We start from the raw sequence: 19241 nt of genomic DNA on the forward strand, positions 1-19241 counted from the left end.
TCAAATTATAACCTAAGGTCTATTTCTCAACTCCTTTTGTGTTTGAGAATGACTGTGGTGTAAAAAACACAGGAGCACAAACCCCACCTGTATCAGCGGCCATTTCTATCCACGATGTATACATGAGATTTTGGCTAAGACGTTACAAAGATAATTAGAAAAGTATTTAATTACAAGTAAGGATTCAATTACAATTAAAATATTATACTTTACTGAGTTCTTACTTGGAGTCAAGTAAGCATCAGAGATGTACTGAAAATTGAGTGTAGTCCTTACATTAAAGACAACTTAAGACAGAAGGCCAGGTAGTAGACAAATGTCTATTAGAATATTCTCTGTTTTTTATCAGTCACGTAGTAGATAATAATAAGACCCAACACTTGCATTGCACCTCATAATAAATAAGGAGCAGTTACGTGTATCTATGAAGTCATAGCATCTCCACCATATGAACCTCTGTTACTTTGATGTTTCTGTGACCCAAGTACCAAAGTGGTGTTCTCTTTGCACATGGCCTGTGCATACCCCCTGCACTTGTCAAATCATTCTCAATTAGTCATGATACTTAAGTGATGCCACTGCTATGTAGATACTTGCCCTATGTAGTTTAGCGAATAATGACAGGGAAAATTTTTATACATGTTCAGCTCAGATGCAATATTTTTTTCTTTGTTTTGCGTGTTTTTCAAGGTAGGGTCTCACTCTAACTCAGGCTGACTTTGAATTCACTATGTAGTCTCAGGGTGGCCTCGAACTCATGGCAATCCTCCTACCTCTGCCTCCCGAGTGCTGGGATTAAAGGCGTGTGCCACCACGCCCAACCAGATGTAATATATATATATATATATATATATATATATATATATATATATATATATTTTAAATTTTATTTTATTTAATTTATTTGAGAGCGACAGACACAGAGAGAAAGACAGATAGAGGGGGAGAGAGAGAATGGGCGCGCCAGGGCTTCCAGCCTTTGCAAACGAACTCCAGACGCGTGCGCCCCCTTGTGCATCTGGCTAACGTGGGACCTGGGGAACCGAGCCTCAAACCGGGGTCCTTAGGCTTCACAGGCAAGCGCTTAACTGCTAAGCCATCTCTCCAGCCCTATATGTATATTTTTAAAGCACTTACTAGCATTAAATGAGCCTCCTTGAGTGGCTTCAAGACGCCGGGACAGAGGCGCCCCCAACACCCTTTATCTTCTCAGCTCTTCTGTGAAAATTTTGGCCTTCACGATGACAGTTGCTCAGGGAGTCTTCCTTTACCTGGAACTCTATAATATCCCGATCACAAAACATCACTGATGGGGGCAACTCGGGTCTTGTTTTTGGCAGCTCCGTACTGCATCTGGTCACTGACCAAAGTCCACCATTTGTCAAGGCTGACAGTGGGGCAGAAGCTCTGGTTCCTCTTTAAGTGGTAATGCCTTGTACCAACTTACCCAGGCATTTGCCGAACTTGAACATGTGGTGATGCCACCAGCACTGCCCGGCCTCCTGGGTGTTTCTGATGCTTGTCACACAGCCCTGGCCCTGGCTCAAATGGCCTGGAAGCTTCCAGGTCTTCTTCAGCCTGAAGGCATGGAGGTGGTGGAAATGAAAGAGGAGATGTAATATTTTTTTTTAAAACTATTATGCTTCTGTGGTTGTATGAATTCATATAGAAGGCTAAAGATATTAGCAGACTGTAAGTGTATATAATTTGGGTTCTTTGCTTGGCATTTAAATTTTCTCTGGGGACCATGATCACTTGAGCTGGTAGCTAAAATCCCAGGATTTCACCACTTTGTCATGCATTTACAAACAGACTGAAAGGAACTAAGGATTTATATGACCTACCTAAATTAAATCAAGCTGAGATTAATCATTTAAATAGACCTATAACAAGCATGGAGATCAAAGCAGTTATCAAAAATCTCCCAACTAAAAAGCCCAGGACCAGATGGATTCACTGCTGAATTTTACCAGACCTTCAGGGAAGAACTAACACCATTGCTTCTTAAGCTTTTCCATAAAATAGAAAAAGAAGGAATCCTACCAAACTCCTTCTATGAAGCCAGCATCACCCTGATACCAAAACCAGGCAAAGATAGAACAAAGAAAAAAAAATGACAGACCAATCTCCCTCATGAACATAGATGCAAAAATTCTCAACAAAATATTGACAAACAGAATTCAAGAATATATCAGAAAAATCATTCACCCTGACCAAGTAGGCTTTATCCCAGAGATGCAGAGATGGTTAAACATACACAAATCAATAAGTGTAATTCGTTATATAAATGGACTGAAGAGCAAAAATCACATGATCATCTCATTAGATGCAGAGAAAGCATTTGACAAAATCCAACATCCCTTCATGATAAAAGTCCTACAGAGACTGGGAATAGAAGGAACGTATCTCAATATAATAAAGACTATTTATGACAAGCCTACTGCAAGCATATTACTAAATGGGGAAAAACTGGAAGCTTTCCCATTAAAATCAGGAACAAGACAAGGGTATCCACTGTCCCCACTTTTATTTAATATAGTACTGGAAATCTTAGCCATAGCAATAAGGCAAGAGACACACATAAAAGGGATACAAATTGGAAAGGAAGAGATCAAGTTATCATTATTTGCAGATGACATGATTCTATATATAAATGACCCTAAAGACTCTACCAGAAAACTGTTAGAGCTGATAAACACCTACAGCCATGTAGCAGGATACAAAATAAATACAAAGAAATCAGTAGCCTTCATATATGCTAACAACAAAGACACAGAGGATGAAATCAGAGAATCACTCCCATTCACAATTGCATCAAAAAAAAAAAAATAAAGTACCTTGGAATAAACCTAACCAAGGAAGTAAAGAATCTCTACAATGAGAACTTTAAAACACTCAAGTGAGAAATTGCATAAGACACTAGGAAATGGAAAAACATCCCTTGTTCCTGGATCAGAAGAATTAATATTGTGAAAATGGCAATCTTACCAAAAGCAATCTACACATTTAATGCAATCCCCATCAAAATTCCAATGGCATTCTTCATGGAAATAGAAAAAACAATCCAAAAATTCATTTGGAATCACAAAAACCTGGAATATCTAAAGTAATACTGAGCAACAAAAATAAGGCTGGTGGTATCACCATACCTGATTTTAACCTATACTACAGAGCCATAGTAACAAAACAGTGTGATACTGGCACAAAAGCAGACATGTAGATCAGTGGCATAGAATAGAGGACCTAGATGTAAGTCCAGGTAGCTATAGCCACCTGATATTCAATAAAAATGTCAAAAATACTCATTGGATAAATGACAGCCTCTTCAGCAAATCGTGCTGGGAAAACTGGATATGTATTTGTAGAAGGATGAAAATAGATTCTTCTCTCTCTCCATGCACAAGAATTAAGTCCAAATGGATTAAAGACCTTAACATCATATTGGAAACTCTAAAACTGCTAGTGGAAAAAGTAGGGGAACCCCTTCAACATATTGGTCTTGGCAAAGACTTTCTGAATACAACCCCAATTGCTCAGGCAATAAAACCACAGATTAATCACTGGGACCTCATGAAATTACAAAGATTTTGCACTGCAAAGAACATTGTGAATAAAGCAAAGAGGCAACCCACAGAATGGGAAAAAATCTTCACCAGCTATATATCTTATAGAAGATTAATATCAAGGATATACAAAGAACTGAAAAATTAAATAATAAGAAATCAAATAAGCCAATTAAGAATTGGGCTATGGAGCTAAATAGAGAGTTCTCAAAAAAAGAAATACAGATGGCGTATAAGCATCTAAAAAAGTGTTCTACATCCCTAGTCATCAGGGAAATGCAGATTAAAACTACAAAACTACATTGAGATTCCATCTCATTCCTGTCAGATAGGCTACCATCATGAAAACAAATGATCATAAATGCTGGCAGGGATGCGGAAGAAGAGGAACCCTTCTACACTGCTGGCAGGAATGCAATCTGGTCCAGCCAGTGTGGAAATCAGTGTGGAGGTTCCTAAGACAGCTAAATATTGATCTACCATATGACCCAGCTATACCACTCCTAGGCATATATCCTAAGGACTCATCTCATTTCCTTAGAAGTACGTACTCAACCATGTTTATTGCTGCTCAATTCACAATAGCTGGGAAATGGAACCAGCCTAGATGTTCCTCAACTGATGAGTGGATAATGAAGATGTGGCACTTTTATACAATGGAGTTCTACTTAGCAGTAAAGAAAAATGAAGTTATGAAATTTTCAGGAAAATGGATGGATCTGGAAAGGATTATACTGAGGCAACCCAGGCCCAGAAAGCCAAGTACCACATGTTCTCTCTCATATGTGGATCCTAGCTACAGATGATTGGGCTTCTGTGTGGGAAAGAAAAAACTCATTAGCGGAGGCCAGTAAGCTAAAAAAGAGATATAAAGGGAAGAGAAAGGAAAAGAGGAGGGTTCTTAATATGATGGTATTGTATATATGTAAGTAGAAGAATATATTAACAGGGGTGAAAAGGCCCAAAGTCAGGTCAAGGGAAGAGATTAAATAAAGGAAAGGTGGAGGGGCTGCTAATCAAAATGTAAGAGGATATAGATAAATCATATGGAATCCTCCGGTTTTGGACAATGGAACATTCAGGAGCTGTAGATTGTTGCTATGAAATTTACAGTGCCAGGGATGGGATAACTTCCAGTGAGTTGTTGGCCAGTGAGGTTCCTGATACCCCCAAAACATTATAGGCCATTGCCAAGACTCTTGGTTCCCCACCAGGAATAGATGGTAAGACTCTATTGATGAAGACTGCACATACTTGGGCAGCAAGGCCACGGAGAAATCCTGCTGGAACTGAGCTGATAACCTCCTCCATGTAGACCAGCTGACAGAAAGCTGGAAGAAGCCATTCTACATGCCGTTCAATGGGAGAAAGAGATACCACCAGTGAAGATACTCAACAGTGGACACTGCAAGCCTTATAATTGGCCAGCCAGGCAAAATGTACCAATGGGTGCACTTGTGGCATGTTTATCATGGTGGAAACCAACTGCCCTCTAATTCAACTGGAGGCTAGCTTTATGGGCCTGATGCTGAAAACTTAAAACAGTGGTAGTCATGAGCCCTAGGAGTGTAACGTCTGCTGCTGTCTGGCTAAATGTATATACTATGCTTATCAAACTGCCCAGTAAGCACTTCTCATAATGTTTATACCCTTATATTAATGCTACTCTCACTTTGGGTAGAGAATCTTCTCTTTTCAGATGTCAGTTACCTTGGGACGATTCAGAACATATCATGGTGCTGGAAAGAAGTGACTGGAGTACTGAGTAATATCTTGATCACACCTTCCAACGCTCAGGGTCTAATGCAGAAGAGGTGACAGAAAGAATGTAAGAGCCAAAGGAAGGGTAGGACTCCTTACAACGTGCTCCCTCCAGACATAAAATGGCCTGGATATCCATGACCTCACAGTGCCTGACACTACCTACACAAGACCATCATAAGAGGAAGGAAAGATCATGACATCAAAATAAAAGAGAGACTGACTGAGATGGGGAGGAGATATGATGGAGAATGGAATTTCAAAGGGGAAAGTTGGGGGAGGGAGGGTATTACCATGGGATTTTTTTTATAGCCATGGAAGATGTTAATAAAAATTGAAAAAATTAAATAAATAAATAAAACTGAAAATACCAAATCCTGATGAAGAAATGATCACTTGAACATTGTGTGCCACTAGCTAAAGTATTCAGAAGACATAATAATATGAAAAGTTATTAAGTTAAGAGATGGCTTAGTGGTTAAGGTGCTTGTCTGCAAAGCCAAAGGATCTCGGTTCAATTCCCCAGGACAAAGCCAGATACACAAGGTGGCACATGCATCTGGAGTTTGTTTGCAGTGGTTGGAGGGCCTGGTGCACCCATTGTTCTGTCTCTCTGTCCAATAAATAAATAAATAAATAAATAAATAAATAAATAAATAATATTTAAAAAATATTAAGTTATAACATTAAATAAAGAAGAAATGAAGGAAAACTAATTGCAAGTCTTGATGTCATTTCTAAAAAGTTATATGTACATAGAGAAATAGATTTGAAAAATATAACCCAGTGTAAATAAAATCACAGATAGGTTTGTGGCTTTTTTATTTTTTAAATATGTCATTTATAAATGGTTAAATTGTACATACCAATAGGGTGTGATGTGTTACCTTGATCACCAGTTTTTGAAAATTATCCTTAATTGATAGAGCTTCATATTTGGATGAGAAAAAAAGTAATACAAAACATAGAAGAATACAAAGAGTTTAGCAGTAATGATTAGGGAAGAGGATGAGCAGTCGGTGAAGACAAAGGATGATGAACTAAGTTAAGATGCACAAAAATTTATAAATCGTGGTGTAACACTGCTTCCCCATCACAACTTCTTAAGGTTCTACCAGTGGATATGATGTGCTAAAGAACTGGTCTCTCAAATCTGCCTCATCTCTGAGGATACTCAGATGAGTAAAGAATTGATATTTGGAAAAGACAAAACAAAATTTTCTGATAAATAGCCTATATTCTAAAGTTTGCAATGATAGGAAAGTTGTCAGAGACCCTAATGGCAAAATTAAGCATTAGTTTTCTGGAGAATTACCACTTTAAGATATTTTTAAGATATGTTTCCTTTTGAATCATTCCACTTAAATTATTAGGTTTGTTTATTGAATTACTTTGGGGGATTTCAAGGTAGGGTCTCACTCTAGTCCCGGCTGACCTGGAATTCACTATGGAGTCTCAGGGTGGCCTGGAACTCATAGTGATCCTCCAACCTCTGCCTCCCGAGCGCTGTGATGAAAGAGGTGTGCACGCTATGCCCAGCTCACTGAAATAATTAATCCCCCTTACTCTTTTCTACAAAAGCCAAGGAGAACAATTTATACAATGCTTTCTGATAAGATTGAACTGGTTTTACCAGTGAAAAAGGAAGAGAAGGGCTAAAGCTGTCAGTTAAAGTCAAAGACCATGAAGGAAGCATAGAATAGTTGGAAATTGGAAAACGTTTTACGCATGGGGGGGAGCCTATAAAACTAAATACCATACTTTTGAACTAGGAAGTCACCTGGGGAAATGTTAATGGTCAATCTTTGAGTGGTATACAGGAAAACTACTTAAATATTTTGTGGGAAAAGAGTTTGCTCCAGCAGCCCTTGCCGAGACCATTTCTGTAAAATTCTTTTGCACATTGTATTTTCTGCATTGCTCTGCAGTTCTACTAACCATCAAATCTAAGACTTGGTCTATGAATGTCTTTATCTGGATCATTATGATCTTTCTTACGTTGTTTTATTTAATTTAGTCCGTAAGCATATTATCTTATTAACAAAGCAAAAGGTATGCCAAAACAATCAAAAAGAGCAAGCACAGATTCCCAAGACAGCTGTAGTGAAGACTCAGATGTCTTATCATAGGATGACCAGATTTGTGAATCTATGTTCTTTCCAGGCTAGAATATTAAGTTTTGAGTTACCCCATGAATCATTTATTTCTAGACCATCAACAAAATCTTTCAGCCTCATTTGTCATGGAGAAACCAGACTATTATTGTTTATTCTATTGTCAACTTGCTAGTATAAAGAAAACCCTACATAATGAAAGAGACACACCTCTGGGGGCATATGTAAGGTTGTTTCTCAAGGGCTTTAGCCTGGGGGTGAGGAAAATTGTTCTTGAGTGTGTTTGTCCCCTGAGTTGGGACCCTGCGCTGAATCAAAAGTGGGGAGAAGAGAGCCCGTTGAACATCATCATTCATCTCTCTCTGCTTCTTGACTATGGGTACACTGACCTCATGTCTTCCCCCTGTACAGATTTTATCATCTGAACCACCAGCAAAATTAAACAGTTCCTTCATCACAACAATAAGTAAAGTACCCATCCCACCACTGCCTGAGATGACACTGGGGAACTTGAAAAAAATCTCACAATATGTCTGCACCAGATCACAAACCTCTCCTATGATTGCCCCAGAGCTGACAATGAGACATGAGGGTCCAAAGTCACTGCCCAATACTCATGCATGAATAACCCAGATGTGTGGGGACATTAAAAAGTCACGAGGTAAGTTTTCAGCAAGGACAACTAGGCAACAATCAGTAAATCATTTCCTGTTTAATTTCCTAGAGATTATCACGAACCATATGAGGTGAGTATTCAGAGGCAGTTATGCATAATGAGGCAATGTTGACTGATAATGCAGGCTGCTGCTCACTGTTTACTTGTTGTCTCTCAATTTCACATTCCTTTTGTCTGCCCTATAAAGGTGATGGGGGCACTGTAAGTGCTTTTTCTTTTTCCACCTGGAAAATGTTACCTCTTGGTACTGGGGAGTAGAAGAGGGACATAGGAGGAAGGAGACATTTTCTTCCTGGTTTCAATGCGATTTACTGGTAGATGTCTTTGACCTGCTGTTCTATCCTGTGTGGCTTCTCCCAGGGCCGGCTTTCAGCAGTACACAGCATTGAGCAGTTGAGAGTGTCCTCCTCCTCTCCTCTAACACCAATGGCAAAACCATGACACCCAGACAGGATGAAAGGCACTGAAGCTGAGGTAGCTGCTTCCACATCAACCTCTTCACGGCTGTGTGTGCGCACCTTAAATGCTCCACAGACTAGGAGCCCTTAAATGTAAACACTGGACTCTAAATAGTTGGCTTGTAGCCTGCCCAGCTTGAGTGCACAAGGAAATGCATGTGTAAAGCCTCACTGGCTCTCAGGTACAGCAGGACCTAGCACCTGGGAGATATCCTGCCACCCAGGGAGTTCTGAGAATTGTCAGCTTTATGGGAAAGGAGCTCTCTCCAGCAAGAGATGAGGTGGATTATTTTCAATTGACAGTAATAAGACAACTCAGAGACTTCATAGTCATGGAGGCAGGAAAAGAGGGCTCTGAGGAGCTCTGTCTAGGGGTTTTTCTTCTTATAAGGACTTCTAGTAGACTTATAAGTCTGGTTAATTCTTTCTTACTGGTCAATTACCTTACTACTTTCTTACCTGTTTATAATTATTCATATTATTTTTATGTTCATAAAAATGTGTGGATTTTTTCTCCTGACTGGACTCTAACATAAAGTCTAATAAATCATCTTATCTTGTACTTTATTATTATTATTATTATTTTTACCTAAACCCTCTCTCACTTATAAGCCCTGGAATCACATTATCACAGTCATAGGCAATTTGCTACTAAGAGCATATTGATTATGTCAGGAAGGCTGTATATGATCTTTAAAGTTAGGAAGACTGCCACCTGTGTGAATGACTTTGTAAAGCTTAACTGAAAGAAAGAAAAAGTAGTTATAAGTGACTGTGGGTCTCAGACATAGACTTCCCATTTATCTAAAGACATTATTCAACACACCAAACACAAGAGCATCCTTCCTATTACCTTTTACCCAGCTACAATGAAACTGATATCACTTCCACCAGATCTCCATCACCATTGTTCTTTGAGTCATCTCCATCTTTTTATGCAATAAATGTTTTTTTAAAAAGATTTTATCTGCCTATTAAATCAAAATGGATGTGCCAAATCCCTGTTCAGGAACCATATCTGGCAGGTCTCACTCTATGCCACTTCTCATAGAGTAAGAATCATTAATCACTACCTTTGTGGCTTGGATGGGAAATAGAGAGGGTATTCCTTCTTCAATTTTTGAAGCTTGGCATGTTATGAAGTTTAAGTGTATTTGCCTTTGGTTTTTATGGAGCAGGTTACATACATTGCATTAAATTTCTATGGGACCATAATACAAAAAGAGGATGTAAGCATTTGACTTGAACTTCCTTGAATTTTTTCATAATATTTCCTAATTTCCTAGAGTTCTCATGTTTTATAGTAAATAAGAAAATATCCCAACTTTCTAAAGAATTTCTTTAGGCAGTCTAGCACTGGATAATAACTTATGCTTCCATGTTTGCTTTCTATATTAGGGACTATCAATCAGGACAATATTCTCTATCAGATCTTTATCAATTTTTTTAGAGACAGTGTGTAGATTCATGAGAATATAGGTCTTTTTCTTATATTTACCTTGTAACATTTCTTTTAGATGTGTTTGGCAGAGGATATAATACAATTGTGAAGAACACGTTGCTTGAGATACAGAGTCTAGGATTAAAATCTCAACTGTGTCCCATTTTAATTGTGGGTGGGGTGTGGAGGTGCATGCCTTTAATCCAAGCACTCACTTGAGAGGTTGATCATCTTGAGTGTAAGGCCAGCCTGAGACTACATAGTGAATCCTATGTCAGCCATGGCTAGAGCAAGACCCTACCTCAAAAAAAAAAAAAAAAATTGTGGGATTTGGTCACTTGAATATCTCCAGACTATAAGTATTTCTGATATATTTAAAATAAGAGAAAAATATGTTAAATGATACTAGTAGAATGCCTAACATAAAAATAAAATAAGTTTGTGGCTATGAGTATTATTTTTATTATTTCAAAATTATCATTACCTTTTTCACTTATTAGAGTGCAAAATTTTTGGGTAACATAGAATTCTTATATTTTATGACTGGAAGCTCTGAATGTTTATTAAGATTAAATGGGTAAAAATATTTTAAAAATCTAATAAGTAGCAACTTTGTAGTTTCTTTTCTATAGTTAAAACCATTTGATCAAGTCTTTCTCAAAACTGTAATAATACATGCTTATTTCTCAGCGAATAGATCTACTATAGCCTTGTGAATCTGCTTGTTTTTTATGCTATAGATGATAGGGTTAGTCACAGGGGACAAAAGCAGGTAAACATTGGCCATCATTGAATGGACCACTTCAGGGCCTTGCCCACCACAGTGATGCACCAGGGACAGGCTCGTCATGGGAATGTAGAAAATAGCAACCACAGGCTGCAGAGCAGTTAAGGTGCTTGCCTATGAAACCTAAAGACCCCTGTTCCACTCTCCAGATCCCACAATACCAGATGCACAAAGGTGAGGCAGGCACAAAATATTGACTGTTCCAATGTGAGACATGCAGGTGCTGAAGGCCTTGTACCATTATTCAAAGGAGGCAGTCCTAATGACAGAGGTAATAATCAAGACACAAGACATGGCAATGCATGATGTATCAGCCCTGTGATAAATATGAGATCAATTAATCCACAAATGCTGTTGACCCGAATGTCTGAAGTCCAAGGTGAATGGAGGATATTTGGAAGAGAAGAAGGTAACTTGATCACATCTTGATGGTAGCAGTAGGAATGGGAAAGGGTATTCATCTCACAGGAGAGGGTCTTATAGAGCAATAGTAGTGGTACTATTAATACCATAGGACATACCATCACTAGGAGATCCATCTGAATTATTCTGGAATTAGTAAGAATCATAGTGTACCTGAGGGGGTTATAGATTGTCACATAACGGTCAAAAGCCATTGTCATCAGCACCCCAGATTTCATCAAAGGGAATCCATGAAGGAAATAACATCTGGATAATGCAAGCATCTAGACTGATTTCGTGTGCCTGGAACCAGAAGACACCCAAGGTTGCTGACATTGTAGACACAGTGAGGCCCAGGTGAGCAGCTGAAAGCATGGAAAGAAAACAGTGCATGGGTTCATGGAGACTCTGCCTGGTAACAATGACAAGGAGGATCATGCTGTTTCCAGAGATGGCTGTGACATAAAGAAAACAGAAGGGAATGGAGATCCAGGTGTGAGCAGACTCAAGACCAGAAATTCCAGTCAATAAGAGGTTGGAAATTTAGACATGACATTGCTTAGAAGTATCACGTTATCCTGTATTTATAACGTTTGTTCTTAGAATGCTTGTATTCTATAGAAGTAACAAATTGCATTGTTATAAAAATAATAATTAGGGCTGGAGAGATGGCTTAGCGGTTAAGCGCTTGCCTGTGAAGCCTAAGGACCCCGGTTCGAGGCTCGGTTCCCCAGGTCCCACGTTAGCCAGATGCACAAGGGGGCGCACGCGTCTGGAGTACGTTTGCAGAGGCTGGAAGCCCTGGCGTGCCCATTCCCTCTCTCTCCCTCTATCTGTCTTTCTCTCTGTGTCTATCACTCTCAAATAAATAAATAAATAATTAAAAAAATAATAATTAGTAGATGAAAAGAATTATACAAGGAAATAAAATCTCTGTTATTAAAAAAACCACTTCATTAATTTGCAATATTCATTTACCAACCATAATAAGGGCATTTAACCAAGGTAGTGATTTTTACTCATATATCTAAGGAAAATATGTTCATATAATTTTACATATTACTATGATAATTATTTTTGTATTGATAGATTCATAGAACTATCTAAAATAGTCATTTATGAGACCTCAGTATCTTAAATCAAAAATAAAATAAAATAAAAATATGTTGAAACCTGAAGAAACAGGAAAATATTATCTGTAAATCATCAATACTGCTGTTAACTGAAACACATATTTTGGGACCGTGCTTTAGAAAACAGATATAAAGGGAAAGGAAAGTAAGGGGGGGTACTTAATAGGATGGTATTTTATATATGTAAGTTGAAGAATAGATTAATGGGGGTGAAAAGGGCCAAAGTGAGGTCAGGGGAAGAGATTGAGTAAAGGAAAGGTAGAGGGAGGGCTAATCAAAATCTAAGAGGATATAAATAAGTCATATAGAATCATCAGGTTTTGGACAATGGAACACTTAGGAGCAGTAGATCTTTGCTAGAAAATTTTGTGACTGAAGAGTTTACTTGCCTTTTCCTACAGAGGAACTTTAAGTTTCATAGCATGCCATTCATGGTAGTTATAAGCTCTAATATAATCATATTTTTTCAATGTTTCTGATGGAGATAACAAAATTGTTAGAGTTAATATTTTTAGGAATAATTGGAAAGCTAGGCACAATCACCACAGTCATCATATAACTTGCCTTGTGTTTTCCTAATCAGCAGGTCGTCATACTTCAAAGATCATATTCAGCCTCTTAAATATTTATTTATTTATTTAACAGAGGAAGAAGGAAAGAGAGAGAAAGGAAGAGAGAGGGAAAATGGGTACACCAGGGCCACCAGCAACTGCAAACAAACTCCAGAAGTGTGTGCCCCTTGTACATCTGGCTAATGTGGGTCCTGGGGAATCACACCTAGATCCTTTGGCTTTGCAGGCAAACACCTTAACCCCTAAGCCATGCTGAAAATATTATGAATGAAAAATGGCATATATTCAATACACATAGATAATTCAAAAGCTTTTCATATGTGAGGTGTTCTATTGATAGATTAGGATGATTACAAAAAATGAATAAAGAGCAAGACAACTAATTTTAAAATGTTTAAGCATTTCTGAGTAAATTGGAATTGAAAGAGACATCAATAAAAATTTGAATTTAGGAAAAAACGCAGTAGAAGTGGCCAGTAAGTTAAAAAGGAGATATAAAGGGAAGAGAAAGGTTGGTATTGTATATATGCAAGTAGAAGAATAGATTAATGGGGGTGAAAAGGCCCAAAGTGAAGTCAGGGGAAGAGATTGTGTAAAGGAATGGTGGAGGGAGGGCTAATCAAAATCTAAGAGTATGCAAATAAATCATATGGAATTCTCTGATTTCAGGCAACAGAACACTCAGGAGCCATAGATCGTTGTTAGAAAATTTTCAGTGCCAGGGATGGGATACCTCCAGTGAGTTGTTGGCTAGGGAGGTCCCTGATGCCCCCAAAACATTATAGGCCATTGCCGAGGCCCTTGGTTTCCCACCAGGAATAGATGGTAAGACTCTATTGCTGAAAACTTCACATACTTGGGCTGCAAGGCCACTGAGAAATCCTGCTGGAACTGAGCTGATAACCTCCTCCATATAGACCAGCTGACAAAAAGCTAGAAAAAGCCATTCTACATGTAGTTCAATGGGAGAAAGCGATACCACCAGTAAAGATACTCAACAGTGGAAACTGCAAGCCTTATAATTGGCCAGCCAGGCCAAATGAGCCAACAGGTGCAATAGTGGCACGTTGGTCATTGTGGAAACCAACTGCCCTCTAATTGGGCTGGAGGCCCACTCCATGGGGGAGGGGAAACAGATCCCTGATACTGAAAACTTAAAACAAGGGTAGTCTTGAGCCCTAGGGGTATGACATCTGCTGATGTCTGGATAAATATATATACTATACTTATCAAACTGCCCAGTAAGCACTTCTCTTAATATTCATACCCTTATATTAAAACTACTCTCACTTTGGTAGAGAATCTTCTCTTTTCAGATGGCAGTGACTTTGGGATGACTCAGAAGGTATCATAGTGCTGGAAAGAAGTGGCTGGATAACTGAGTAACATCTTGATCACAGCTTCCAAGGCTCAGGGTCTAATGTGGAAGAGGTGGCAGAAAGAATATAAGAGCCAAAGGAAGGGTAGGACTCTGTACAACGTGCTCCCTCTAGACGTAAAATGGCCTGGATATCCATGACCTCATAGTGCCTGACACTACCTACACAAGACCATTATAAGAGGAGGAAAAGACCATGACATCAAAATTAAAGAGCCTGATTGAGATGGGGAGGGGATATGATGGAGAATGGAATTTCAAGGGGGAAAGTGGGGGTGGGGAGAGGGTATTACCATGGGATGCATTTTATAATCATGTAAAATGTTAATAAAAATTGAGAAAAAAAATTGAACTTCAAACAACATACTTCTAAGTAACGAATTGTCAAACCATAAAGAAGTGAATTAAGAACACTTTTGATCTATATGAAAATTAAATCATAGCCTATCCAAATTACAGTATACAGCTAATACATGAATTCGAGGGACATTTATCTTGAAATGCCTATGCCAGGGATAAAGGCATTCAGGAACCTCAGTGTGTACCATAACTACATAGTTAAGGTGAAATAAATAAAAACATTAAATATGTGTTGATGGAGAAGTGCAGAAAAGGAGACACATGTAGGTTGCTGGTTAAATGTAAATATAAACAACAAAATAAAGCCATTATAGAAAAGTATGTGGAAGTTCTTCTAAGATTAACCATATTAGGGGAGGAGAGATGGCTTAGTGGTTAAAGACACTTTCCTACCAAGCCGAAGGACCCAGGTTTGATTCACCAGTACCCATGTAAGCCAGATACACAAGGTGGGGAATGTGTCTGGAGTTAATTGCAATGGCTAGAGGCCCTGCTATGCCCATTATCCCCTCATCTTGTCAAATAAATAAATAAGAATATAAAAGCAACTTTAAAAATAGCCATATTAGTGCTATTTGATTATTTCTCTTCTGAGCACATGTACAAAGGTGGTACGATTACTGTCTTAAAGAGGTGCTGCAACACAATGTTCACTGAATATTACTCATAGTAGTCCTTCCCATAACTCTACTCATACCTACAAATACTAGATATTGTTCACAGTCCAAAAAGAGGGCATCTACATCTTTGTGACAAGATATATTAATTCAGGACCCATTTTAAGTAGAATAAACCATGCAGAGAGGAATGAATAGCTCAATTTTGTTTTAAAACTTCATACTTTTAGTTTTTCTATAGTTTTAAGCCATATGTTATTATTCCTCATGTAAGTATTGCTTCAAGGCTGGAGAGATGGCTTAGCAGTTAAGGTACTTGCCTGGAGAGCCTAAGGACCCAGGTTCAATTCCCCAGTACCCACATAAAGCCAGATACAAGAAGTGGCACATGCATCTGGAGTTTGTTTGCAGTGGCTTAAGGCTCTGGTGCAACTTCTCTCTCTCTCTCCCACCCTCTCTGTCCTTGAAAATCAATATTTAAGAAAGTTTAAGTTTAAGGGCTTGAGAAATGGCTTAGCAGTTAAGGCACTTGCTACAAAGCCTAAGGACCCAGGTTTGATTTTCCAGGTCCCACATAAGCCAGATTCACATGCATCTAGAGTTCGTTTGCAGTGGCTAGAAATCCTGGTACACCCATTCCCACTCTCTCTCCCTCCTTCCCATCCCTCTCTCTGTTTTTAATAAATAAATAGAAATAAATATTTTTTAAAAAGATTTTTGAAAACTTAAATTTAAACTAAATAAGTAAATAACAATTTAACATCTAGGTAGAAGCTGAAATTTAATATTCTTTTGTCATATACATGTTTAGTCATCCTAGAAAATGATTTTTTTCAATTAGTTACATCAATTTTATTGATAAATGGCTAATTGTGTATGAGGAGCTATTTCTGATTTCTTTTTGTTTCTGTTTATTTTTGCTTGTGTGTGTATGATATGTGTCGTATGGTGTATCTGTGGTGTGCGGGGTGCACATTGCATACATGGAATGAGACGGGAACATCAGGTGCCCCTTTCCATCACTCATCCACGTCTCTTGAGAAAAAAAATCTTAATCATTCTGGAGCTTGCTGGATTCACAAGCCACAGCAATTTTCTGATCTCTGATCCCCTCAGGATGGTAGTAACAGATGCTCAAGGCCACAGCCAGATGTCTATATGGGTGCTGGGGAAATGAACTCTGGCTGTGCTTAATAATATTTTTATAATGTAATGATCTGCTTTTACATAAACTCAGAAGCAGCTAGAGTGAAGGTGAGGTATTTATTACTCACTTCTAGGAGTTTCAAGATATTGCTATCTGGCAGACCAAGTTCCATCAAGTTTTGCAAGCCTTGTGCATTTTAATCTGTTCTTTTGCCCTGTGTCTCCATAGGTGTTTCATTGAATTACTCTAGTTCTGGGTGCTGAACTGTTTCATTAACTTTTGTCCTTATACTAACTTATAAGCTCTGTCACTTAAGGATAATTTTCGAAACATCATGCTGAAATCTCACTTTGTATAACTAAAACATTTTGTGTAGTTTTAATTTTTCACATGTGTGTGGGTGTGGTGTGTGTACGTATGGTCACATGCATATATAACTGTATGCATGTGTGCAGGTATGTGAGCATGTGCATAGGTGTGTTCAGTGCATTTGAGACAGGTTCTCTCTTAGGACATAGAGCATAGTGACTCGGCTACAGTAGCTAGCCAGTGAGCCCCTGATTCCCATTCTCTGCCTCCCCAGCACTGGGATGATCAGCATACTCCACATTCCCAGGTATTTGATGTGGGTACTGGGGATCAAAACTCAGGTCCTCATGTTTACAGAAACTGGTTTACCCATTCAGCCTTCTGCCCAGACTCAATTAAAATAATTAGAGGCAAGAGGGAATGAAAGAAAGTATTTTAAACAAGTGAAAAAGAAATAACGATAGACAAAGCATATAATCAAAATTTATATTTCTCAAGGATGGAGAGATAGCTTAGTGGTCAAGACAGCCCCTTGCCTGCAAAGCCTAAGAATTCATGTTGGAATCTCCAGGTTCCACATAGCCAGACACACAGTGATACAAGCACACAATATCACACATGTGCCCAAGGGGACACATGCAGCTGGAGTCTGTTCTCTCTCCCTCAGTCTCTCTCTTGGCCTGTTTCTTTCTGTCTCTCTCTCTCTCTCTCTCTAAATAAAAAAATTGTGTTTCTGAACACCTTTTCTCTATACTGACATTCTTTTTTATAAATGGCATTAAGGCATGCCAACATTTTTGTTTTCTTTCTTACATTTTTTTAAAAAGTATTTATTTTTATTTTTTATTTATTTATTTGAGAGTGACAGACAGAGCAAGAGACAGACAGAGAGAGAGAGAGAGAAAGGGAGGGAGAGAATGGGCATACCAGGGCTTCCAGCCACTGCAAATGAACTCCTGACGTGAGTGCCCCCTTGTGCATCTGGCTAACTTGAGTCCTGGGGAATCGAGCTTCATACTGGGATCCTTAGGCTTCACAGGCAAGCTTTTAACCACTAAGCCATTGCTCCAGCCCTCTTTCTTATATTTAAAGTTAAATCTTGATTTTTCACATCTTCATATACTGTGAATACTATATTATATAGCACGCAAAACCGAATTTCACATTGCTTGGCCTGGTTTCAGCTCCTGAGGAGTTTTCTGGGATTTTTTTTAGTTAATAATGACTTTATCCATTTGTTTTATACAATTTTTTTTTCTGAGATGAGCTCAATAGAGTGACCTTTTCCTTTTATGAGAGAGAGCAAGAGAAAGAGAAAGAGAAAGAACTGGCTTGCAAGGGCCTCCAGACACTGTAATCAAACTCCAAAAGCAAGGGCCCCAAGTACACATGTGCAGTCTTGTGCATGGGTCCCCTTGTACATCTGGCTTACATGGGATCTGGGGAGTCTAACATGGTCCTTGGGCTTCAAAGGAGTGTCTTAACCACTAAGCCACCTCTCCAACCCTATAAATTTTAAAATTATTTCTATACAGAGATTTCCAGGTGGATGGAGATAAATAAATAAATAAATATATATATATATATATATATACATACACATAGACATATACATATATATGTATATGTATATGTGTATATATATATATATACATATATATGTATATGTATATGTGTATATATATATATGAAACTTACTAGCGGTTACACCTCCCATGAGTAAGACTCCCCCTTTACTATCAACTGTTAGCTGCTATAGCTACTCTTGGAGGGTAGAAATCATAAGCTCTTCCCCCATTCACAATGAAATATTGACAGGCTCAATCACATGCAGGAAACTCACAGCTACTGTGAGGTCATGAGTATAAATGCATAGTTTCAACTATAATTTCAACTATCTGCAATCGTTTTCAAGAGTGTGTCAACATATAGAACTGCTGCTAGTTAAAGGTATTACCACACGGGGCTGGGGAGACGGTTCATGGGTACAGCACTTGCTGAGCAAGCAGGGCAGCCTGGGTTCTGACCGGCAGCACTGACATAAAAGTTAGGAATGGCAGAGCTCACTTGTAACCCCAGCACTAGGGACCTGGGAACAAGAGGATCCATAATGCTTACTGGCCAAATTGGTCAACTCTTGGTTCTGTGAGAGACCTTATCCCACAAGTAAGATGGGGAGCAATTTCAGGAAGACACTGAACACTAACCTTTAGCCTCCACACACATGCACACACAAATGTGCATGTACACACATACCCCCATACAGATTAACATGCAAACACACACACAAAATCATTATCTAACTCATTTAAAATATTCATTTGTATGCATAGCAATATTGTTTCCTTTGACAAGGAATAGATCAACCAAATATGTATGACCCATCACAGTACTCTCAAGACATACACTGAAAATCATACTTGTTCCTCTGAATGGGTGCCAACTACAGGGATACATACTCACAGAGATGACTTAGGGTGATGCATAAGGGCAAGTAATGTGTTTTAATAGATAGATCAAAAG

General features: G+C 38.5%; 2 pseudogenes; both read right to left on the reverse strand.

The window, feature by feature from the left end:
• Window positions 1-1166: 1166 nt before the first annotated feature.
• Window positions 1167-10244, reverse strand: LOC101595781 (annotated as a pseudogene).
• A 448-nt stretch (window positions 10245-10692) lies between these two features.
• On the reverse strand, window positions 10693-18980 carry LOC123459487 (annotated as a pseudogene).
• Window positions 18981-19241: the final 261 nt, after the last annotated feature.

Source organism: Jaculus jaculus, chromosome 3, assembly GCF_020740685.1.
Source record: "Jaculus jaculus isolate mJacJac1 chromosome 3, mJacJac1.mat.Y.cur, whole genome shotgun sequence".
NCBI classification, from domain to species: domain Eukaryota; kingdom Metazoa; phylum Chordata; class Mammalia; order Rodentia; family Dipodidae; genus Jaculus; species Jaculus jaculus.